Here is a 25,465-nt window from a genome sequence, read left to right as displayed (position 1 = left end):
GAAGTGTTCATACTCCAAGTGATGTAACACGTCTCAACCCTCGGTCGCCAATCCCCTTGACCTCAACATGATAGGGTGTTGGCATTCATCTCTTTTGGTTGCATGCATTTACATCAAGTTGCAAACTTGGCCTCTTAGGCCATCATGCATCAAAATCCATAATTGATGGCCCGAGGGTCGAGGGTCATGCTTCCTTGAGTCCCTTGCATGATAGGGAGTGTGCCCATGCTCACATTTGCTTGAGAATTCCATGCCATACACTGCTTGCCCTCTGCTGCTGTCAACTGCATGTTTCAGCAGGAATATTTGGCCAGCTGGCAGTGTTGAGTGCCGACCGGCAAAGAATTTTGGCCGAGAGCGCAGTATTTAGCTGATAACCTCATTCTCATGGCCGGTGGCCTTTTGATCAGGCCGGTGGCACTCCACTGCACTCAGAATGAAGTTCAGAGCAATTCTGGAGACTTTCATAAATTTCCGAGGGGTGAGGCAGTGTAAACGGTGGCAACAGTGCTATGGCAGCGAGTTCCGGGCGAGACGAGTCAAGCATGCATCATCCACGCATCCCGAGGTAGGGTTGTGGCCACCTTCTTTCTGCATTTAATTTGTTAATTAATTAGAAATTTTGTAATAATTAATTTAGTATTATTTATTCGGACTATAATATTTATTCGAACCCTCCGAGCGAGGGCAATTGTGTAATAAGTGTGCGTGAGTGTGTGTATGTCTCCCAACCCCACGTCTTTCTTCCCTTTTACTTACTAGCTTTCGATGGTTAGCCTAGGGCATGTTTCAATTAGCATACAGTATGATAGCATGCGTGCATCATTCATTAGTCTTGCATGCACCAGGCTCGGTACGTCATACTAACTGCATGAGTATTTCAAACCTAACTTGAATACATGCTACTTGTGCATTTTCACATATCATTTATAGACTAGTCGAGCCTACTCTAGTGACATTCTGTATGCGTTGCATTAGCCACTTAATATGAACTAGGATCATACATATGATTGCTAACTAGTTTCTGTTTTGGCTTGGAGTACTCTGTAAGTTCTTTTGCTTTAGCATCCTTGCATGCGTGTGAGTGTTGCCATGACAGCATGATTACCATGAGGCTAGTTGCTTATGTGATATAACTGCATGAATGCCTATGGATGGAGGTTGAATTACCTAAATTGGAACAATGCATTAAAACTGTGAGTTTTAAGCCCACTAGATAGTGGCAAAATCATCTTTTCTGAAGCCCACTTGAGGGTGGCAAAATCTGCATTTTAACCTATTTGCAAGCAGCAAACCGTTTTCAAAACAAACATGCAATGTTTTGTTCCAATTTAGGTGATTTGGTCTATACTTGTTTGCTGTGCGCATAACATGGTAATTCTAGGCTAATAACCGGAATAAGAACACATAAACGTTTTCAAAATCGGATATCACGGTTAGTAGAGGCCGATCTTCGGATCGGGCGAGAGGGGGTGCTCATAGCTGACCTTCCCCAATCGTACCCAAGCTCCCGAGCCGAGGCAACTTTGGTGATGACGGACACGTGGCCTTTGGCACCGAGTCAGGGTTTCCTAAATTCCCCCATAAAAAAATATTTAGGTGGCGACTCTGTATCTGGCAAAGCAGTCCATGTTTGGCACTTCTTTTAAAAAATTTGTTTCTCAAAACGATTTGTCGGATTTGGACTCTTTGGTTCAGATTAAGAACCGTGACAATTTAAGAGTCCTGAACTGTAGTGAACCCAAAACGAACAGAACCGGGGGGGGTTCTCCCTCCCGGGACGTTCGAGGACGTCTACACAGGCCCAAAACAGTAGCAAAATGGACTAAGATGATGGTTTGAAAGGTACAAAAATGAAGCTCATGCAATGGCCCACAAATGAGGTATACAAGCACAACTCTCAAATGCATTTAAAGAGTGGAAAACATGGGAACATTGCACAAGTATAAGCTCTGAAATAACATGCTTAATGATGCCAAGACCTGGAAACACCTCAAGTTAAGCATGCAAGGGGCTCCAAAACTCAAGGCTAGGCAAGGATATTACACTACAAGTATGCATGGCAAGCATCATTCGACCAAGAGGCCACAAAACAGAGCTAAGGAAACCCAAAATATGAACAAAATCAGTTTAGAGCATGCCCAAAATGTGCTAGAATCAAGGGCCAAAACCACATGCAATGTAAGCTACTGAGCATGGTTTACACTACAAGCATGTGAAGCATTCAAGAGGCCACTAAACCAGCAAAAGACAGAGGTATGACATGCCAAATAATGACCAAAAGCCCACTGAAACATGACCAATGCATGCAAGAATGACATGCTCCTTTGATAAGCTATGAAGAGGGTTATTCTACACATGCAAGAGGCGAACCCTAGATGACAACACCAACTCTGGACAGAGCCTAGGCAGGCCCTAAAAGTCACCAAAAGGGGCCTGAACCAAGGCTTGGAAGTGTGAAAACAAAGGCTCCTTTGTAAGGCCAAAAATGCTAGTAGACAAGACAAGGAGAGAGAGGGTCACCCATCTCTGATTTTCGCCCTCAAAACCACATACCAACCACTAAAAATCCGCTAGATTTCAATGGCTAAAGGGCCAAGCAAAGGTCAACACAAAGGCCCTAAGGCATGGCTCAGAACAAGGCAAAATAGAGCATGCAAGGGGGGTAGACGACCCCCAACAACAAAATGGCCTTAAAAAAACATGAAAAACACTTAAAATGAAGCTTTTCTCAGTTGACAACAAAGCCTAAATATGCATGCAAATAGGGCTAAGAGAATGATCAAAATAGAGCTTAAAAAGGGAGAAAATGAGTTACCCTTGAAGCTCAACAAAACCAGCAACTTCTGGACCCAAAAACACAGCTCCTTAACCTCTGAAAATGGCCTCCAAGAACCTTAGGTTGATGGTGGAAGTGTTAGGCTATGAGGTGGTGTGCAAAGGGCCAAGAATCACACACTTTTGAGCTCAAAATAGTGAGATATAGAGAGGGATATATTCTTTTGCCTTCACCAAAAATCTGAACCCTCAGCAAGGAGGGAGAGGCCTTCCTTTATAGACAAAGGAAGCCAAAGCTTCTCAAAGAAGCTAAAAACCAAGGCCAAAGATCCTCCATATAGTGTATGGAGGATGCAATCTTTGCCTTCCAGCTGGCACAACTGGCAACAACTCACAGAGATAAAACTGGAGGGAGCAGGCTGACAAGTTAAGGTGGTCGGCCGACCACTTCCCCTAGTCGGCCGACCAGTGTGAGTGGTCTCCCTCAAGGAAAAGTGGTCGGCCAGCCTATTTGATGGTCTCCAAACTAAATGCAAGCTAGTGGTATGGTGGGAGACCAGCAAATGTGGCTCAAAAATCAAGGAGACCAGTTTCCCGACAAGAAAATCGGCTGGCGGGGAAAAGTGGTCTCCAAGGAGAACAGGTGGTCTACCACCCTTGTACCACCTTCCAAACAATGAAAACAAGGTTCATGCCAAAAACGAACCAACACCGATGCAAAACGAGGGTTCGGGGGGCAAAACGCGCAGCCAGGTGCCCCGAAAACTGGCTGTTAAGCACCAAAAGTGGCGTGCGACCACAAAGGTGGTCTCCTGGGCCGCAGTGGCCCTCTAGACAAAGGAAACAAGGTGTGTGCCAAAAACTGTGCCAAACGGAGAATGTTAACCGGTCCCGAACCTAGGCGCGCGGCCGACGGCTCCGAAAACTGAAAACTGGTCTTCAAACGGGAACAGTGGCCTGCGACCACGAAAAGTAGCCTACGGCCACTGAGAGATGGTCTACAAGACCTCTCCCTCCCTCTGGGAAGAGAAAGCAGGACTTGGCCCGCAAACCAAGGCAAAGTATAAAAAGGTCCCGAGGTCGGGGGTAAGGACCTCAGCCTAGACTCTGAAACCTCAGAACGAGCACAACATGCGCAATCACCGAGCACTCAATTGATGACGTCTGAGTCTTAAAGTCGGTCAAAAATTGGGTGTCTACAGTTGCCCCTCTTTGACAGAACTCAAAACTCATAAGTGATGGGAGTGAATGTCAAAGCCCAGAGATGACCTATTTTTGACAAGGCTGAAGACTTAGACAAACAGGCGAGATAAACAAAGAGATGTGCCTGCTGGCAGGGGCAAAATGCAAAGGGGTATGCACAAAGCCGAACATAACTTATGATCATGCAAAGCACGCTGTAATGAAGCAAATATACACAATAAATGCAATAGTTTAAGCGAATGTTATGCAAAGCAAGTAAACACGAGCCAAACCACATCTCATGCAGAAAGGATGTAAGAAGATTATACAATTCTCACTGCGTCTCACGCAGAGAAGGCTAAAAGCGACTACTGAGAACACCCGGAGTCTCAAATGAAACAACTCTCAGCGTATCAAACGCAAAAGGAGAAAGCGAACAAATGGACATCGGAACGCATCTGAGTGCTCGAAACCGAAGACATCCTAACGCAACACATGCGAGAGGAGAAAAGGTATGAAAGAACACTGGAACTCATCCGAGTGTTCGAAACCGAAGATGTCCTAACGCACCGCATGGGAGAGGAGAAAAGGTATGAATGAACACCGGAACTCATTCGAGTGATCGAAACTGAAGATGTCCTAACACACCGCATGCGAGAGGAGAAAAGGTATGAAAGAACACCGGAACTCATCCGAGTGTTCGAAACCGAAGATGTCCTAACGCACCGCATGCGAGAGGAGAAAAGGTATGAAAGAACACCGGAACTCATCCGAGTGTTCGAAACTGAAGATGTCCTAACGCACCGCATGCGAGAGGAGAAAAGGTATGAATGAACACCGGAACTCATCCGAGTGTTCGAAACCGAAGACGTCTGTAGACGTCCCCGAACGTCCCGAGAGGGAATCCCGTTCTGTTTGTTTGGGCTCACTACAGTTCGGACTTAAATTGTCACGGTTCATAATCTGATCTCACAATGTGCAATGTGAGATTGATAAATCACCAAAGAGTCCAAATCCGGCAAATCGTTTTTTGGAAAACAGATTTTTAGAAAGAAGTGCCAAACATAGACTGCTTTGCCAGATACAGAGCCGCCACCTAAATATTTATTTTGGAGGAATTTAGGAAACTCTGACTCATTGCCTAAGGCCACGTGTCCGTCATCACCAAAGTTGCCTCGACTCGGGAACTTGGGTACGATTGGGGAAGGTCATCTATGAGCACCCCCGCTCGCCCGATCAAAGATCGGCCTCTACTAACCATGATATCGATTTTTTGAAAACATTATGTGCTCTTATTCTAATTTATTAGCCTAGAATTACTATGTGATGCGCACAGCATACAAGTATAGACTGAATTCCCTGAATTAGAACAAAACATCGCATATCCGTTTGTTTTGAAAATGGATTGAAATTTGCTACTCGCAAGTAGGCTAAAGCACGGGTTTCGACGAATTATTCCAATTCAAGCAACCCAACCTTCACCCACAGGCATTCAGGAAGTTATGACACATAAGCACATAGCCTCATGGTAAGCATGCTATCATGGCAACACTTAGACTCATGCAAGGATGCTAAAGCATAAATGCTTACCGAGTACTCCAAGCCAAATCAGAAACTAGTTAATAATCATATGCATGATCCTAGTTCATGTTAAGATGGTTAATGCAACATATGCGAGATGCAACTACAATAGGCTCGGCTATTCTAAGATGGCATATGATGATGCTACAACTAACACGTATTCAACTTGGAATTGAAATACAATGCAGTTAGTATGATGCACCGAGCCCAGTGCATGCAAGACAAATGTATGGATGCACGCATGCATAGCATAAGGTATGCTAATTTAAATATGCCCTAATACTAACCATTGAAAGTAGGTAAGTAAAAGGGAGAAAGAAGTGGGGATTGGAAGGCATACACACACTCACACACACTTATTACATAATTGCCCTCGCTCGGAGGGTCCGAATAAATAATACAAACCAAATAAATAATTAACTATTCTAGCTAATTAAATATTACGAAACTTCTAATTAATTACAGGAGGAAGGTGGCCGCAGCCCCGCCTCGGAATGATGGGATGATGCATGCTCGATTTGCCTCGCCCGGAAACCCGTCGCCATGCCACAGTTGCCTCTGTTTGTACTACTCTACTCTTCTGAAAATTGTGCAAGTCTCAATGATGCTTCTGAAATGCTCCCTGAGTGTTGTAGGAGATCACCGGCTAAGAGGCAAGGCCACCGGCCATGGGAAACTAGTCATCAACCATGTGTGTGGCTCTCGGCCAAATATGGATAGCCGGTCGGCAACAGAGATGGTCGGCCGACCATTTATTCCTGCAGAATCCTGTTTGACAGCGGCAGAGGACAGACAAGGCATGGCAATGCATTTTCAAGCAAATGTTTGCACCCCCAACCTCCCCATCATGTTATGGACTCAAGGGAGTTTGGTACTCAACCCTCGGGCCATCAATCACGCATTTCAATGCATGATGGCCCAAGAGTCTAGTGTGCAATTTCAATGTGGAATGAAATGCACATAAACACATAAAGGCCTCCAACCTCTATCATAATCAATTCAAGAGGCAAGAGATGCATGCAATGTTATGCAACCTAAACATGCAAACAAACTAATGCAAAATGAGTATGCTAGCAAGCAATATGCAATAGGCATATAACCTAAATATGCAAGCATGCAACCTAGCATACCCAATGCTATGGACTATATGGCACACACAATGCTATATGAACTATGGCATGCTCAATGCAACTAACCACCTAGCATACACAATGTAAGGAGTGACATGGCATACACAATGCTAACAACATAACATGCACAACACATTGTAACATGGCATACAAGCACAACTCTCAATAGTACTTAAAGCATGGAAAACATGGGAGTATGACACAAGTATAAGCTCTGAAATATGATGCATAATGGCCCCAAAACATGAAAACACCTCAGTATATGCATGCGATGGACCTCAAAACTCAAAGCTAAGCATGGATGTTGAACTACAAGCATGCAAAAAAAGCATCATTCGACCATGAGACCCAAAAATAGGGCTAAGGTAGTCCAAAATATGCACAAAATCAGTTTAAGGCATGGCCAAAAAGTGCTAGAATTAGGGGTCAACAAAGCATGCAAAGTAAGCTAGTGAACCATGATTTTCACTACAACTATATGAAGCATATGGGAGGTCACCAAACCAGCCAAAAACAGAAGTATGCCATGCCAAAATATGCCCAAATAACCACTGAAACTCAGTCAATACATGTTAGAATGAAGTGCTCCTTTGGAAGGCCATGTAAGGGGTTGTTCTACACATACAGGATAGACATACAAAATGGAAAAACCACCTCAGGAAAGAGGTTATGACAGCCCTAAAACTCACTGAAAAGAGCCTGGAATGAGTCAAGGAAGCATACAAGTAAAGGCCCCTTTGAAAGGCCTTAAGGAGGATTACTCTACACATGCATAATAGACACTTTATATGGCAAAATAGGCTCTGGACAGAGCCTATGTAGACCTTAAAACTCACCAAAAAAGGTCTGAAACATGCTCAAGAAGTGTGCAAATATGGGCTCCTTTGTAAAGCCAAAAATGCTAGTAAACAAGGCAACAAGGGAGGGTGTCACCCCTCTTCTCCTTAGGACCTCAAAACACCATGCCCACCACTGACATCCCTCTAGATTTCAGTGGTGAGAGGGCCAATACAAGGTGGTCCCGAAGCTCACAAAAAGGGCACAAAAAAGAGGCCAAACAAGGCCTAAGAGGGGGTAGACAACCCCAAACACAAAAGTGATCTTAAAAAAACTTAAAAAGAAGCTCAAAATAAGACTTTTTTCAGTTTATGACAAAGCTCGAAAATTCTTCTAAGTATGGCTAAAAGATGAAGCAAAATAAAGACCAAAAGAGGGTAAAGTGTGTTACCCTTGTAGACAAAAGGGGACAGCAGCTTCTTTGTCCAAAAAAATAGTCCCTTAGCCTCTGAAAATGGCCTCCAAGATCCTTAGGTTGATGATGGAGGTGTTAGGCCAAGAGTTGGTGTGCAAAGGGGCAAGAACAATGGAGTTTGGAGCTTGGAATGTAGAGATATGGAGGGAAGTGTATGGTTTTTGCATTAGAAAAATTTCTTGGAACCCTTGTAATGGAAGAGGAGCTCTTCTTTTATAGAGGAACAAGGGTGCAAGCTTCTCTTAGAAGCTTGGAGCAAAGGGGCCAAGCTTCTCTTAGAAGCTTGGAGCAAAAGGGCCAAGCTTCTTGGAGAAGCTAGGCAAAGGGGTCAAGCTTCTTGGAGAAGCTAGACAAGGGTTCAAAAGGTTCAAACCCCCTCAAGAAAAGGTCTCGGCCAGAAAAATTGGCCGATTGACCAAAATAAGTGGCCGGCCAACCAAACACAATGCCGACTGGCCAATACCTTTGGCCGATAGCAAGAAAACAGGGCCGGTGGCCTCAAGCCATGGCCGGTGATGTGAGGGGATGGCCAACAAGCCATTTCCCACCCTCAGAAGCAAAACAACAAGTGTTTGGTGCAAAACCAAACACAAAACAGACAAGTCGAGAGGTCTTGAGGCAAGGCGCGTAGCCGAAATCTCCGAGAACACAAGACGATCACCAACGTGGATAATCATCGAGTGTTCAAACGATGACGTCCAAGTCTTGAGGACGGTCAAAAATGGGGTGTCTACAACGTCCTAACGCAACCCATGCGAAAGGACAAAAGGTATGAAAGAACACCGGAACTCATCCGAGTGTTCAAAACCGAAGATGTCCTAACGCACCGCATGCGAGAGGAGAAAAGGTATGAAAGAACACCGGAACTTATCCTAGTGTTCGAAACCAAAGATGTCCTAACGCACCGCATGTGAGAGGAGAAAAGGTATGAATGAACACCAGAACTCATCCGAGTGTTCGAAACCGAAGATGTCCTAATGCACCGCATGCGAGTGGAGAAAAGGTATGAATGAACACTGGAACTCATCCGAGTGTACGAAACCGAAGTTGTCCTAACGCACCGCATGCGAGAGGAGAAAAGGTGTGAGTGAACACTGGAACTCATCCGAGTGTTCGAAACCGAAGATATCCTAACGCACCGCATGCGAGAGGAGAAAAGGTATGAATGAACACCAGAACTCATCCGAGTGTTCGAAACCGAAAATGTCCTAACGCACCGCATGCGAGAGGAGAAAAGGTATGTTCAAACTGAATCGGAGATAAATTCCAAACACACTGAAATCGTGAGAAAAGGCCTGAAAACAAAATACGTAAGCGCGTACACGACGCAACCTGGGAGAAATTCCAAACACGCTGAAATCGTGTAAGGAAAAGGACACTCAAACCACGCTGATATCGTGAGAGGAGGTCCGAAAACAACCGCCCAGGTGCGTACACAACACAACCTGAGATGAATTCCAAACACGCTGAAATCGTGTGAGGAAAAGAACACTCTAACCACGCTGAAATCGTGAGAAGAGGCTTAAAAACAACCGCCTAGGTGCGTACACAACACAACCTGAGATGAATTCCAAACACACTGAAATCGTGTGAGGAAAAGAACACTCTAACCACGCTGAAATCGTGAGAAGAGGCCTGAAAACAACCGCCCCGGTGCATACACAACGCAACCTGAGATGAATTCCAAACACGCTGAAATCGTGTGAGGAAAAAAACACTCAAACCACGCTGAAATTTTGAGAGGAGGTCCAACAACCGGCCCAGCGCGTCTACAACGAAACCTGAGATAAAACCGTCCAAGCCTGCGCATCAAGCGTCCTGAGATAAATTCCAAACATGCTGAAATTGTGTAAGGAAAGGAACACTCAAACCACGCTGAAATCGTGAGAGGAGGTCCGAAATAAACTATCAGGTGCATGCTCGAGCATGATGTTTAGGAAATGCAATAAACAAACAAAGCGGCATTTTAGAAAGCACCTCATGGAGTTAGTGCCCCTCCATTGTGTTCTTCGAACACTTACCTTCAACTCACAGTACAAAGGTCCTGAAATGCTGACAAGGGGTAGCTTCTGCATGTAGAAACCACAAATGCCGTTTTCCTTCCTGATCATATTCACAACTTTCCCTCATTGCAAACATAGCCAAGATAACTTTGACGGGGAATGGTACTCAGCGGGAGCACTTCTGATCGCCATTCTGGCCTGAAAGAGTGAAACAGTCAACACAGTATTCTGTTCACTTTGAACACACAACTCATATCAGCACACTGCTCATTCTAAACAAGCAGCGCATAACACAGTATTCGGTTTATTCGGCACACAGCTCATGCAAGACACTTCTCATTCTGAACATACGGGATGCAATGACGGAACTTTCAGAAGTTGAAACAAACTCAGATGCCCGACATTTTCCCTCTTTCCTTTTGCTTTGCAGCCCGAAACTTTTATAGCTTCAGATAGGTCCTGGTTTTACTATTCTAACATGACCTAGGTTGAACCCTGCAGTTTTATGAAAGAACAAATTCTGTTTTGCACAAATGTGGAGAATGGCACGGCACTCTGAGCACAAAACGATTTTTTGAAAGTGAGATGAGAAAAGGGTTCTCAACCAGGTATTGAGCTTACAACTGACCACAGCCAAAACGACTCAACAATGGAAAACAAAATGTAGAACAACCTAAACACAACTCAACAAAGGAAAAACAAGGTAAAACAACCTAAACACAACTCAACAAAGGAAAAACAAGGTAAAATAACCTAAATACATCTATTGACACTCAAACGACTCAAAACAAGAATCGAAACAAACAAAAACACACAAACACAACACTCAGCTGTGTTATAAAGGCAAGAGACCTCTCGGTGCACGAGGAGCCAGTTTCTCTGGGTATTGTTTCCCACCCTTTCTCACTTGTGATTCTCACATCACTTGGCCCTCAAGCTTTGTTTTTCTGAAAAAGCCCTTTTCCTCACTTTTTCTCTCAGCGCACATCTCTCTATTCTTCAATCTCTCATTTTTATCCCTCCCCTGGGTGGTTGATGGATAAGCAGGAAGTTGTGGGCTCTTGACCCTGGTATTCTACCATATTCTTGTTCTTGTTCACAACAGTGAATTTCTCCCACAGAGAGGTTACGCTACAACTGGGTTTGTAGCAAATCTGCAGCTGACATCGGTTGACGATGCTCTGCTAGGGAGTTTGGACGTGATCAGATCTATCCAAATAAGGGAGTGGAATATCTTGATCCATTCCAGTTCGTGCTTCGCACTTGGCTCTATACCTCGCTGCTTAGAGGATGTGAGAGCTTTCTGCCCTTTTGTGGTTAGCTTCAGTGGTACCCTTTTCCGGCAGGTATGAATGCCCTTCTTGGAGAGTATGTTGGTAATGGGGAAAAGACAGAAAACTTAGCTCAACTGTGCCCCTGGTTCATCATTTTGACCATTTTTTGTTTTTGGCTTTCTATTAAAACAATTTTGACCAAAATGAGAGTTAAATTAACATGCTTGTTCGATTTTCTGATTTGAAATCATGCAAGTCAGGTTATGAGAACTGAAAATTTTCCTTTTTTGGGTCCAAGAAATGGTCCAGTTTTGGAAAAATGGAGTAATTTTCGAGAAATTAGTCAACTTCATTAAAAATTCTCAAAACTATTTTTACAAATGGCCACTGCTCAACGAGTGCAGAATTTACTCTTGAGATGCACAACCTCAGATCCAAAATAATGAAAAATTGCCCCTTGTTTGAACGGCACTGCATGGCAACTGAAAGTTGCCCCTAGTCTGAATAGCACCACAGCACTACACGGCAACCGAAAGTTGCCCCTAGTCTGAATAGCGCCGCAGCACATGGCAACCAGTCCTCACAGTGGCAATTACAACCAAATTCTCGGATATAGAGAAGACAAAGACCAGAACCGTCACATGGACACAGTTGAATTTGATGTGTTTTACGGCTGGACTTCAGAATGAAGTTGCCTACGTATCCCAAAGATGGGGATCAAGCCTTATGTAGTTCGGGGTTAAGGTACACTCGGGTATTAACCTCTCCTTTTGCGCTCTAACTTTTGCCAAGGCCGCCCTTTCTGAGTTTTCAACCTTGCGAGCTTTGTTCTTTTTTTCATTTCAATTCTTTTCATTTCTTTTCTTCTTTTCTTCTTTTTTTTTTTCATTCTTTGCATTTTTCTTTTTTTTTTTTTTGTTCTTTTTCTTCTTTTTCTTACTCTAACTTTTGCCTGGGTTGCCCTTCTGGGTTTTCGGCCCAGCGAGCCTCTCAAGAGTAAAAGTGTAGCTTTGTCCATGTCAAATGGTTTTGAGATCCTGAAGTCATTTGAATCCTGGAGAATGGCTGTTGTTCATTGACGATGCAAGAGTCCATCCAATGGGGGGCTGAATTTGCCCCTAGTGTTATGGATAGGAACTCAGTCATCCTTCAGCAATACTTTCTTCTTTCCTCCCTTTTGGGATTTGGCATTCTTGCCGATCTTTATTAGCTTGAGAAACATCCCAATTTTTTGACTCTTCGAGCACCTTTGACATTTTTGCCCCTAGTTCGAGGGGTGCTTCTGATCTAGCTTTGCAAGCTTCTTTTGATGACATCTGATCTTCTTGATTTGACTTCCATGCCCCTTGTTCGAGGGCTGCTTCGAATCTGGCCACACAGGCCTCACATTGTAGTTGATCGTTGAACATTCTGAATTCAAGTTCAAGGTTTGAAAGTGAGGGGTCGAGTCTCGGGGCTGAGAGCGATCCTAAGCTGTATAATCTCAAGAGTGATTCCATACAGGTCTTCGTAGGACTGCGCAAAATATTTTTTGAAATCTTTTAAGAAAGCGACTAGTCGCTAGTGCTGAAGACAATGCAGAACCAATCTGGATCAAGCCAGGATCCTTCTCAGTACTCACATTAACAAACATGATCTCATACATTAAGGGCTTATCACGCCTCTGTTTCTCTTAGATGATCAAATTTTGCAAATCCCGAGGAATTCCTTCCTCTTCGTTTTTTCATCACAGTGTTCAAAAGTTTTGAAAAAACTTAGGTCAATGCAATGATTTCAAAGCACAGAAAAGACACAATTCTAGTCAAATACTGCCATCTCATTCAGAATTTCTGGCACAACTGGCACAAGCCAAAAGCAAACACAAGAATGTGAAAATCACTGTTGTTCATTCAAATTTGTTGGCATTACTGGCTCCAAGGCAGAAACAGACTCAAAAGAAAATGAAAAGACAAACACAAATCAAGCAAGTGATGTCCAAGGTAACACCCCCGAAATCACCCGATTCCAACAAAACAGGACTGACTCTGTATAACAAGACAAACCCAACTGACTCAGTAAGAAAAGACTGACTCTGTACAATACAACAAGACTGACCTAATACCCAAGTCAGAAAGTACAAAAACTAGCATTCGCAAATGCTCAAAATAGTGCGTGCCATATGCCACATCTGAAGTAAACTGAGTGCCGCCCGCAGGTGGTTCAACCCCTCTGATCACATCACATTATCTTCGAGATTCACAGATCTGGTGACGATAGACTTTGCTGAGCTTGGTGGGAGGACAACCCCGTTGTCAAACAAATCTTGTACTTCGTGGCGAAGACGGAAGCAATTGTCGATGTTATGACTGGTTTGTTGATGGTACGCACAGTATTGGGTAGTATCATGCGTAGCCGGAAGAGGATTCGGGAGAGGCTGAAGCTCAAGGGGTTTGAGATGGCCTTTTTCAACAAGGATTTGAAGAGCCTTGGACAAGGGCATATAGAGGGCATGGAAGACCCTGCGACCTCGGGGTTGGTACTTCAAGGTTTGTGGATTTTTGCTGGGCGCACTAGCGAAAGGGTCAGCAGGTGCTGGCTTGGTTTGCCGATCTCTCCCGAGTGCAAGATTAGAGCTCAAAGGATCGTTTCTGGTACGACGGCCCTTCTCCCGGTTGGCCCCTTGACTCTGACTGCTCTCATTCTGAGTGGCAAAAGTGCCATCCACAATCTATGCAATAACTGCGATCGCTTGCTGTTTGTTCAGCCCCTCAGCTTTCAAAGCCTCAATAGCCCACCGAAGGAGTTCATGGGGACCAATTTCCGCCCCAACCTTGTTCTTACCATTGGACTCCACTTTGCCAGGAGACTGGCTTTCTTCCAATGCAGCTAGTCCCAAGATTGGGGAGCCCTTTGGTGTGAAATCCCTGGTAGGTGATGTGGTTGATGATGGAGCCAAAACTCCACAGGCTAAATCCGCCACTATTCTCTAAAGATCTTCAATCATCCTCATCAGCTCAGAAGTAGTGGGTTCATGGGTTGAGATGATTGGGATTTCGAGATTGGATGTGTGGTAGGTGCCCCAGATGGGTGTTGCATTTCGACATCGGTCTCACCCTACATGGCGATTCCCTGGTTTAACGCTGCTACTATGGCCACAACTTCTTCCGAACTCTGTGCCATCACGGTCTGCTAAGCTTCGACGAAGGTGATGCGACTGGTAACTGACGGATCAAATGAACCAGTAAACCTTGACGGGCCTTTCTTTAACTTGCCTCAGCGAAGGAAAATACTGGCTGCTCTAAATTGAATCTCTGAACCTTGAAAGAGAAAACAGGCAGCATCTCAACCCAATTTCACCAGAACAGATATAAGCATAACTGAATAACCGTATTCGATCACTGATCACTGCTCCCCAAATTACTGCCCCAAAACTGAATCTGATACCCGTAGATATAACTGATTCTCAAATATAGATGCCCGCAGGCCTGATACCCAGACTTGCAAACTGATACATGCATTCCTGTAGAGACACACTCTAAAAGCACATAACAAGCAAATGAGAGCCAAAACACCACTATGGTGGGGTAAGGTTTCCCTGTCCTATTTTGTCAGGAGCTAGGGTTTCACTACGCACGCAGCGGTTTCAAACAACTTATAATCGGGTAAGCAACCTGTCCTAGTTTGGAATGGTCACTATGGATTCCGATATGCACTAGGTCGAATGGTCGAAAAGGGTGCCCCGGTAAAAACTGGTATTTGTGTTCCCATCGTGGTAGAGCCCGTAACCGGTCAGCCTTATGGCACGCAACCTCCAGTAAACCGTTCAGGAATAGCATATGGCAAACACGGTGTCCTAGGCACACCAATGCAAATGCAATGCAAAGAAACACAAAAGTGTAATCAAAACAAGATATCATGAGTTCGAGTCAAGTTCTCTAACTCCCCAGCAGAGTCGCCAGAAACTGTAGACATCCCCAAACGTCCTGGGACAATCCCGTTTTGTCCACTGGGCTTACTACAGTTCGGACTCAAATGTCACGGTTCTTAATCTGATCTCGCAAAGTGCAATACGAGATTGATAAATCACCAAAGAGTCCAAATCCGGCAAATCATTTTGAAAAACTGATTTTTAGATAGAAGTGCCAAACATGGACTGCTTTGCCAGATACAGAGTCACCACCTAAATATTTTATTTTGGGAGAATTTAGGAAACCCTGACTCGTGCCTAAGACCACGTGTCCGTCATCACCAAAGTTGCCTCCGCTCAGGAACTTGGGTACGATTGGGGAAGGTCATTTCATGGGCACCCCCGCCCGCCTGATCAAAGATCGACCACTACTAAGCATGATATCTTGTTTTTGAAAACACATGTGCTCTTATTCCGATTATTAACCGAGAATTACTATGTGATGCGCACAGCATACAAGTATAGACTAGATTGCCTAAGTTGGAACAAAGCATCGCATATCTGTTTGCTTTTGAAAATGGATTGAAGTTTGCTACTCGCAAGTAGGCTAAAACACGGGTTTCGACGAATTATGCCAATTCAAGCAACTCAACCTTCACTCACAGGCATTCAGGCAGTTATATCACATAAGCACATAGCCTCATGGTAAGCATGCTATCATGGCAGTCACTCACACGCATGCAAGGATGCTAAAGCATAAACACTTACCGAGTACTCCAAGCCAAAAAGAAGCTAATTAGAAAACATGCATGAATCCTAATTATGCTGAGATGCCTAATGCAACACATGCAAGAATGCAACTAAGATAGGCTCGGCTATTCTAAGATGGCATATGAGATGCTACAGGTAACATGTATTCAACTTGGAATTGAAATACGATGCAGTTAGTATGATGCGCCGAGTCCGGTGCATGCAAAACAGATGAATGGATGCAAACATACGAGCATAAGGATGCTAATTAAAACATGCCCTAAAACTAACCATCGTAAGCCGGTAAATAAAAGGGAGAAAGACGTGGGGTTGGAAGACATGCATCACACACACGCACAGTTATTACAAAATTCGCCCTCTCGACGGAAGGTCCGAATGAATAATACACAACCAACTAGCTAATCTAAGCTAATCAAACTAATTATTACACAACCCAAATGAATAATGAATTACAGCTAATTATTACACAACATGAGCTAATTAACAAATTTAACTAAGGAAGCAAATAAATTAGCATGCAAGCTACATGAAATGGATTGCCTTAGCTCTACCTTGAATGATAAAGGATGCATGCATGTCCGAGTCGCCTTGTCGGGAAATCCATCGTGATGCCTCGACTCGCCTTTGTTTGCAATTGATTTCAGAAAGTTGCACGAGGCTCCAGTGAGATGAAACTCCACCCAAGGAAGCTGTGGGAAGGCTGCCGACCAGCTATGGGTAAGGGAGACCACCTGCCGACCACCCTTGGTGGTGAAGACCAGAAAAGGTGGTCGGTCTACCAAAAAACCTGGTCGGCCGACCAGTTCATTCTCCTGGTTTCCGCTTTTTCTGCAACAAAGGCAAGAGAGAGAGAAGGCAAGGTATTTTCAGCATATGTGTGCCTGACCATTCTCCCCATCATTGCATAAGCTCTAGGGAGTGCAGTCCTCAATCCTCGGGCCACCAATCACGCATCCCGACGCATGATGACCGAGGAGTCAAATTGCACGACTCAATGGGACATGAATGCACATATAAGCAACTAAAACCAACAACTCCATCATGGATGATCAAGAGTGTCGGCGACCAGGAATTGAGTCACATTTCATCACTTGGAGTATGAAACGTTCCTCGTTTCCCGTGTTTGGACTAACTCTTATTCCAAACACAATGCAACAAGTAGAATGGCATGGCATGTGCAAATGCAACTCTAATATGCAATCCTAAATGTGATGTGACTAAGTGATGCGAACATGAAAAGGGTGACATGCAAGCATGCAACTAGCATACACAATGCTATGGACTAATCAAGGGCATACTCATTGCACGTGGATTATATGGCATGCATACACAATGCACTAACATACGCAATGTTATGAACGAGGCATACGCAATGCAATGATCGAACATGCGATAACATGGACTATACGGCATACACAATGCAAGATGGACTTAAACCAAGATGGATGAACCTCAGCCGCACCCAAATCAATGGCCAAACATGATGAAAACAAGGCACTAACACACATACAAGCATGCACAATGCAAGGGATCAAAGCCTAAGGTACGAGATACAACTCTACAAAAGCGTTGAAAGGATGAAATATGCCATACAATGGCACAAGTTCCAGCTCTGAAATAACATGCAACATGGTCCCGAATCACGCACACATCTCACAGAATGCATATTGGAAGGCTCAAATACCGAAACTAGTGAAGCACATTAAACTAGAGGTATGCAAAGTGATGCTCAAATGACCAAACCAATCCCAAGCAGTCCCTATGCAGGCCCAGACCAGTATTAAAATAGACTAAGATGATGGTTTGAAAGGTACAAAAATGAAGCTCATGCAATGGCCCACAAATGAGGTATACAAGCACAGCTCTCAAACGCATTTAAAGAGTGGAAAACATGGGAGCATGACACAAGTATAGGCTCTGAAATAACATGCTCAATGATGCCAAGACATGGAAACACCTCAAGTTAAGCATGCAAGGGGCTCCAAAACTCAAGGCTAGGCAAGGATATTACACTACAAGTATGCATGGCAAGCATCATTCAACCAAGAGGCCTCAAAATAGAGCTAGGGAAGCCCAAAATATGAACAAAATCAGTTTAGAGCATGGCCAAAATGTGCTAGAATCAAGGGCCAAAACCACATACAATGTAAGCTAGTGAGAATGGTTTACACTACAAGCATGTGAAGCATTCAAGAGGCCACTAAATCAGCAAAAGACAAAGGTATGACATGCCAAATAATGACCAAAAACCCACTGAAACATGACCAATGCATGCAAGAATGACATGCTCCTTTGATAAGCTATGAAGAGGGTTATTCTACACATGCAAGAGGCGAACCCTAGATGACAACACCAACTCTGGACAGAGCCTAGGCAGGCCCTAAAAGTCACCAAAAGGGGCCTGAACCAAGGCTTGGAAGTGTGAAAACAAAGGCTCCTTTGTAAGGCCAAAAATGCTAGTAGACAAGACAAGGAGAGAGAGGGTCACCCATCTCTGATTTTCACCCTCAAAACCACATACCAACCACTAAAAATCCGCTGGATTTCAGTGGCTAAAGGGCCAAGCAAAGGTCAACACAAAGGCCCTAAGGCATGGCTCAAAACAAGGCAAAATAGAGCATGCAAGGGGGGTAGACGACCCCCAACAACAAAATGGCCTTAAAAAAACATGAAAAACACTTAAAATGAAGCTTTTCTCAGTTGACAACAAAGCCTAAATATGCATGCAAATAGGGCTAAGAGAATGATCAAAATAGAGCTTAAAAAGGGAGAAAATGAGTTACCCTTGAAGCTCAACAAAACCAGCAACTTCTGGACCCAAAAACACAGCTCCTTAACCTCTGAAAATGGCCTCCAAGAACCTTAGGTTGATGGTGGAAGTGTTAGGCTATGAGGTGGTGTGCAAAGGGCCAAGAATCACACACTTTTGAGCTCAAAATAGTGAGATATAGAGAGGGATATATTCTTTTGCCTTCACCAAAAATCTGAACCCTCAGCAAGGAGGGAGAGGCCTTCCTTTATAGACAAAGGAAGCCAAAGCTTCTCAAAGAAGCTAAAAACCAAGGCCAAAGATCCTCCATGCAGTCTATGCCTTCCAGCAGGCACAGTTGGCAGCAACTCACAGAGACAAAATTGGAAGGAGCAGGCCGACCAGTTAAGGTGGTCGGCCGACCACTTCCCCTAGTCGGCCAACCAGGGTGAGTGGTCTCCCTCAAGGAAAAGTGATCGGCCAGCCAATTTCATGGTCTCCCAACTAAATTCAAGCTAGTGGTATGGTGGGTGACCAGCAAATATGGCTCAAAAATCAAGGAGACCAGTTTCTCGACAAGAAAACCGGCTGGCGGAGAAAAGTGGTCTCCAAGGAGAAAAGGTGGTCTCCCACCCTTGTACCACCTTCCAAACAATGAAAACAAGGTTCATGCCAAAAATGAACCAACACCGATGCAAAACGAGGGTTCGGGGGGCAAAACGCACGGCCGGGTGCCCCAAAAACTGGCTGTTAAGCACCAAAAGTGGCGTGTGACCACAAAAGTGGTCTCCCGGGCTGCAGTGTCCCTCTAGATAGAGGAAACAAGGTGTGTGCCAAAAATCATGCCAAACGGGGAATGTTAAGCGGTCCCGAACCGAGGCATGCGGCCGACGGCTCTGAAAATTAGAAACTGGTCTCCAAACGGGAACAATGGCCTGCGACCACGAAAAGTAGCATAGAGCCCCTGAGTGATGGTCTACAAGACCTCTCCCTCCCTCCGGGAAGAGAAAGCAAGACCTGGTCCACAAACTGAGGCAAAGCATAAAAAGATCCCGAGGTCCGGGGGTAAAGACCTCAGCCGAAACTCTGAAACCTCAGAACGAGCACAACATGCGCAATCACTGAGCACTCAATCGACGACATCTGAGTCTTAAGGTAGGTCAAAAATGGGATGTCTACATTGTAGTGTAATAGTCCTCATGGATTTGGTATTCTAGGCTTTAGACCCCATTTCCTTTGAGTTGATAGCATTTATTTATGCTTTTCTCACTCATTTTCAGCATCGAATAATCTCTGCAACCTCCCTCCTTTCATGGCCTTTGTTGTGCTTTGAGAGTTGTTGCAAGCCTGTTGTTCTTTTAAGCATGAGATTGAGGTTGTCATGCTTAATGGTTTAATCCCTTTTAGGGGTTCATTATCAACGGCATGACATCTCTTTCCTGTCTTTAGTTAACTCTTTGTTTGGTACTTCACTCCATTAGAGGACATAAAACTCACCCTTTGGACTCAATTGGTTAAAGAATGGTTTGTAATTTAAAATGGAGTAAAATTGAGCTTAAAAATGGTGAAAGATAATGAAAAAGTGTTGTGTTCAATCGGATGTTAATTGAACACATGGAAGCTTGAACCATTTCATACTCATTAGTGATGAAATGATTCAAGGTTCCAAGGTCACCACTTCCCTTGATCATTCATGATAGAGAGGTGGTTTTAAGAGTCTTATTTTGTTGCATTTATTAAACTTGCACACTTTGGTTCATAAGCCATCATGCAATGAAATTGCTTTAGTTGGTAGTTTGTGACTTAAGTTCACTACTCCTTGGATTTGTTCATGAAAATGAGGGGTGAGTTGTGCAAAAAAACCCTTGAAATACCCTGTGCAATGCTCTATTTGTTCTTTGTTGCAGCAAGGTGAACTGGGCAGCTGTGGCCGGCAAGCCGGCAAGCCACCTTTGATGGCCGACCGGCTATCACTGGTGGCCGGCAGGCCTCATCACTGGCCGGTCGGCCACTGATGCAAAATTCAACAGTTTGTTTGTAAGGCAGAGCAGAGTTATTCTGGAAGTGGGCAACAGTGTTAGTGTTCTATTGTGCAACAGAAGCTCTCCGGAAGCAAAACAGTGGCTTTTCGGGTGGAAATCGAGCATGTGCATGAGTATTCCTTGCGTACTGAGCATGTTTAAGTTTAAATTGTTGTAATTAATTAGTTGTAGCTAGTTAATTTTGTAAGGTATTGTAATTAATTAGTTAGTTAACTAGTTATTCAATTTCACTTTGTAATTAGTTAGCTAATTAGAATAGTTAGTTGATTTATTGGTTGTAATAATTATCCAAGTAGTTTAGCTAAATTTCATTTTTTTTGTAATAATTAGCTTAATTAGCTTAGCTTTAATTGGTTAGTTAATTAGCTTAGTTCATTCAGACTCTCCTTCGTGAGAGCGTAATGTTGTAATAATGTGTATGTCTTTCAATCCCACGTCTTTCTTCTTTTTATTTACTAGCTTATGATGGTTAGTTTAGGGACATTATGTTTTCAATTAGCATTCTTCGTGTTTGCATCCATTTGTATTGCATGTACTAAGGCTCGGCGCATCATTCTAACTGCATTGTCGTTTAAATACTTCTTTGAATATGTGCTTAGACAGCATGCTATTTCATTTATTCATATGTCATATTAGTAACCGAGCCTAGTAATTTCATATCGCATGTGTTTCATTAGTCATATTGCATAGTTAGGAATCATGCATTTTTCTAACTTATGTTTATTTTGGCTTGGAGTACTAAGTGAGCCTTTACTCGCTTTAGCATATCGCATGAATGTTGATGTTGCCATGTCTAGCATGCTTTCCATGAGGCTAAATGCTTAATTGATAAATTGCTTAAATGCCGATGGATGAAGGCTAATTGCTTGAATTGGAATAATTTGAGTAATGTTTTTATACGATCACTTTTTCAAGTGGTATATATTTCAAAACAATTTTCAAAACAAACATGAATCATGTGTTCCAATTCTTGCAAGTTAGTCTATACTTGTGTCTGTGTGCATCACATAGTAATGCTAGCCTAATAAACTAGAATAAGAGCATATAATGTACATAAGATTCATATCATGATTAGTAGAGGTCGATCTTTGATCAGGCGGGCGGGGGTGCTCAATTCATTCATGACCTTCTCCTCTCATACCTAAGCTCCCAAGCCGAGACAATCTTGGTGATGACGGACACGTGGCCTTTGGCACGAGTCATGGGTTTCCTAAATTTACCCAAAACAAAAAATATTTAGGTGGCGACTCTGTATCTAGCAAAGTAGTCCATTTTTGGCAATTTGATTCAAAATCGATTTTCCAAAATGATTTGCCGGATTGGGACTCTTTGGTGATTATTTGTTTCACATTGCACTTGTGGAATTAGATTCAAAACCGCGCGAGTTCAATATTGTAGGGCTTATTTCGACTTCCGAAAGGGGGCGCAAAAAAGTCACTTATATTCACAACTTGGAATTGTGCATCAAGCTACTATGCCTTGTACACCTCAGCAAAATAGAATTGCTGAGAGTAAAAACCGAACTTTAAAAGAAATAATGAATGTTATGTTAATAAGTTAGGACTACCTCAGAATTTGTGAGGGAAAGCTATTCTTTCTACCAATTATATTTTGAATAAAATACCTCACAAGAAAACCCCTTCAAACGGCCTTATGATTTATGGAAAGGCTGAAAGCCTTCCTATAAATATTTAAAAGTGTGGGGGTGTTTGGTTAAGATAGCATGACCAGACCCTAAAAATGTCAAGATTGGTCCTAAAATGATTGATTGTGCATTTATTGGGTATGCAAACAACAATAGTGTCTATCAATTTTTAGTACATAAAAGTGACAACTCGGAGGTCCATGTTAATACAATCATTAAGTCAAGGAATGCTTCATTTTTCAAAAATATTTTTCCTTGCAAATACACTCAAGAGATTAGTATTTCTAAACGGACTCATGATATTGCATTTGATAATAATCAAGAATTGATTAAAGAAAACCAAGCAGGAGAGTTCGAAGAGCAATCTAGATGAAGTAAAAAGGGCAGAGTTGAGAAAACATTTGGTCCTAACTTCTTAAGATTTCTAATTGAGAATGAGCCTTGAATTTTCAAAGAAGCAATGTCAACTCCTGAAGCTCCTTTATGGAAAGAAGTTATTAACAGTGAAATTGAATCCATCTTAAAAAATCATACTTAGTAATTGGTGAATCTTCCACCAGGTTCTAAACCTCTTTGATATAAATAGATATTCAAAAGGAAAATGAAACCGGATGGATCAAGTACAAAGCAAGACTTGTGGTTAAGGGTTATAGGCAAACTGAATGAGTGGATTACTTCGATACCTATTCATCTACAACAAGGATCGCATCCATTAGAATGTTAATTGCAATTGTTGCTTTAAATAATTTAGAGATACATCAAATGGATGTAAAGACTATTTTCTTGAACGGTGATCTGAATGAAGAAATTTACATGGAACAACCAGAAGGTTTGTCGTTCCAGGCAAAGAGAAGAAAGTGTGCAAATTAGTAAAATCATTGTATGGTTTGAAACAAGCACCAAAACAATGGCATGAAAAATTTGACAACGTCATGATATTAAATGGATTTGAAATCAATGAGTGTGACAAATGTATTTATGTTAAAAACACTGAGAAAGATTATGTCATTGTTTGCCTATATGTAAATGATATGCTAATTATTGGTAGCAATAGTGGGACGATCAATTGAGCCAAGAAAATGTTGAACACTAAGTTTGACATGAAAGATATATGAGTAGCAAATGTGATTTTAGGAATGAAAATTACTAAAGCATCTTAAGGATATGTTTTGTCTCAAACTCACTATGTTGACAAAATTCTTGGGAAATTCAATAAGCATGACGATGGTCATGTGAAGACACATGTGGATGCTAACCTTCATTTAATGAAAAATAAAGGTGAGAACATATCATAATTGGAATACTCTCTAATAATTGGAAGTCTAATGTATCTCATAAGTTGCATGCATCCTAATATAGCGCATGCAATAAGTAAATTGAGTAGATACATTAGCAACCAATAAAATACTATTGGATAGCAATAGTTAGGGTTCTTAGATACCTAAGATACACCCGAGACTATGGATTGTACTATACTAGATATCCAGTGGTCCTAGAAGGGTATTGTGATGTTAATTGGATATCTGATACTAAGGATTCTAAATCTACTAGTGGATACGTCTTTACCTTGGGTGGTGGAATGGTCTCCTGAAAATCTTCTAAATAGACTTGCATAGCTAGATCCACAATGAAATTTGAATTTATTACTTTAGACAAAGCAAGAGAAGAAATAGAATGGCTTTATAATTTCTTAGAAGATATTCCAATGTGCAGAAACATGTGCCAACGATTTGCATTCATTGTGATAGTCAAACCACAATGGCTAGGGCACAGAATCATATGTACAACGATAAGTCTCGTTACAGTCATCATAGACATAACACCATTAGGCAACTGCTCTCTAATGGAATAATTTCCATTGAGTTTATAAGGTCAAAAGAAAACAGAGCGGATCCATTGACAAAGGCTTTGACCAGAAAACAAGTATTACAATTAGGGGTGCAACTCGGGCGGGCTCAACCCGAGCAACCCGAGCCCAGCCCGAGTTTTTTTAGGGCTTGGGCAACTATATCTTGTAATCTGGACGGGCTTGGGCAGATTTTTGATGCCCGAATTGCAATTCGGGCCGGGCTTAGGCAGAACCAATGGCCAACACGAGCAACCCGAACCCAAATTGAATTTAATATATTATATATAATATATAATATATAATATATATATATAATTTAATAAATTATATAATATATATAAATTAAGTAAAAGAGTTAGTCTTAATTTTTATTTTTTATTTTTTTTTTGGTTAGTCTTCTATTAAGTAAAAGAGTTAGTCTTAATTTTTATTTTTTATTTTTTTTTGGTTAGTCTTCTACCATTAGATTAGCATCTTTTATGTCTACCCTTAGATCAACCTACACGTTTCAGGACTCGGGCAATTCGGGCTAACCCGAGTTCAAAATACAAAGCTTGGGCCGGGCTTGGGCAGCAATGCTCGGCTTCATGGTCGGGCTTGGGCGGGCTTGGGCACTGCCAAATACAATTCGGGTCGGGCTTGGGCAGACCCCCAACCCGACCGAACCCGCCTGAGTTGCACCCCTAATTACAATCATCGAGGGAAATGGAATTAAAGCCTATCACTTAAGAGTTATCTTATGTAGGTGAACATCAGGAAGTTCAGCCTTAGAGCCTGCATTGGAGTCAGCCTTTTGTGAAGCCACCCATGTTAGGCCTCTGTGATAAGGCCTTAGTTTTGTTTTGGCCAAGCTCGAGAAGCTTTGGCTTTGTGCATTATGTTATGTTATAAGCTTTGATCATGGGATTTGTATCTATAAGATGATTGTTTGTAAATATTATGTTGTGAGATATAACATATATGTTTTGCTCATGGCATGTATGCACAGCTTAATGAACAAATTTTTAAATTCTGCTTCCGCTTGTGGCCCATATATTATATTATAAATTCTATTAATTCTATCTTTAAGGTCTGATAATCTGGGATTATTGGCCGGTTACGTCCTAAATCTATAGGGACAGGTTTGGGTCGTGACACTAAGTCAAAGATATAATGTTTTTCCCAAGAGTCAACTAAGAGTATAAGTCAAAAAGTCCCAAAAAGTTGGACCGAACGTAGCAAACAAAAATCTAAATAGATAAGATGTGCCGACCCCAAGAAGAAATGACGAAACACTAATGCTTCAAACAAACAGGGTTTCGACACCTAAAGGTGCTGGTGTCA

Source organism: Camellia sinensis, chromosome 11, assembly GCF_055761805.1.
Source record: "Camellia sinensis isolate YWXY chromosome 11, ASM5576180v1, whole genome shotgun sequence".
Classification (NCBI taxonomy): domain Eukaryota; kingdom Viridiplantae; phylum Streptophyta; class Magnoliopsida; order Ericales; family Theaceae; genus Camellia; species Camellia sinensis.
Note: the sequence above shows the minus strand (reverse complement) of the source record.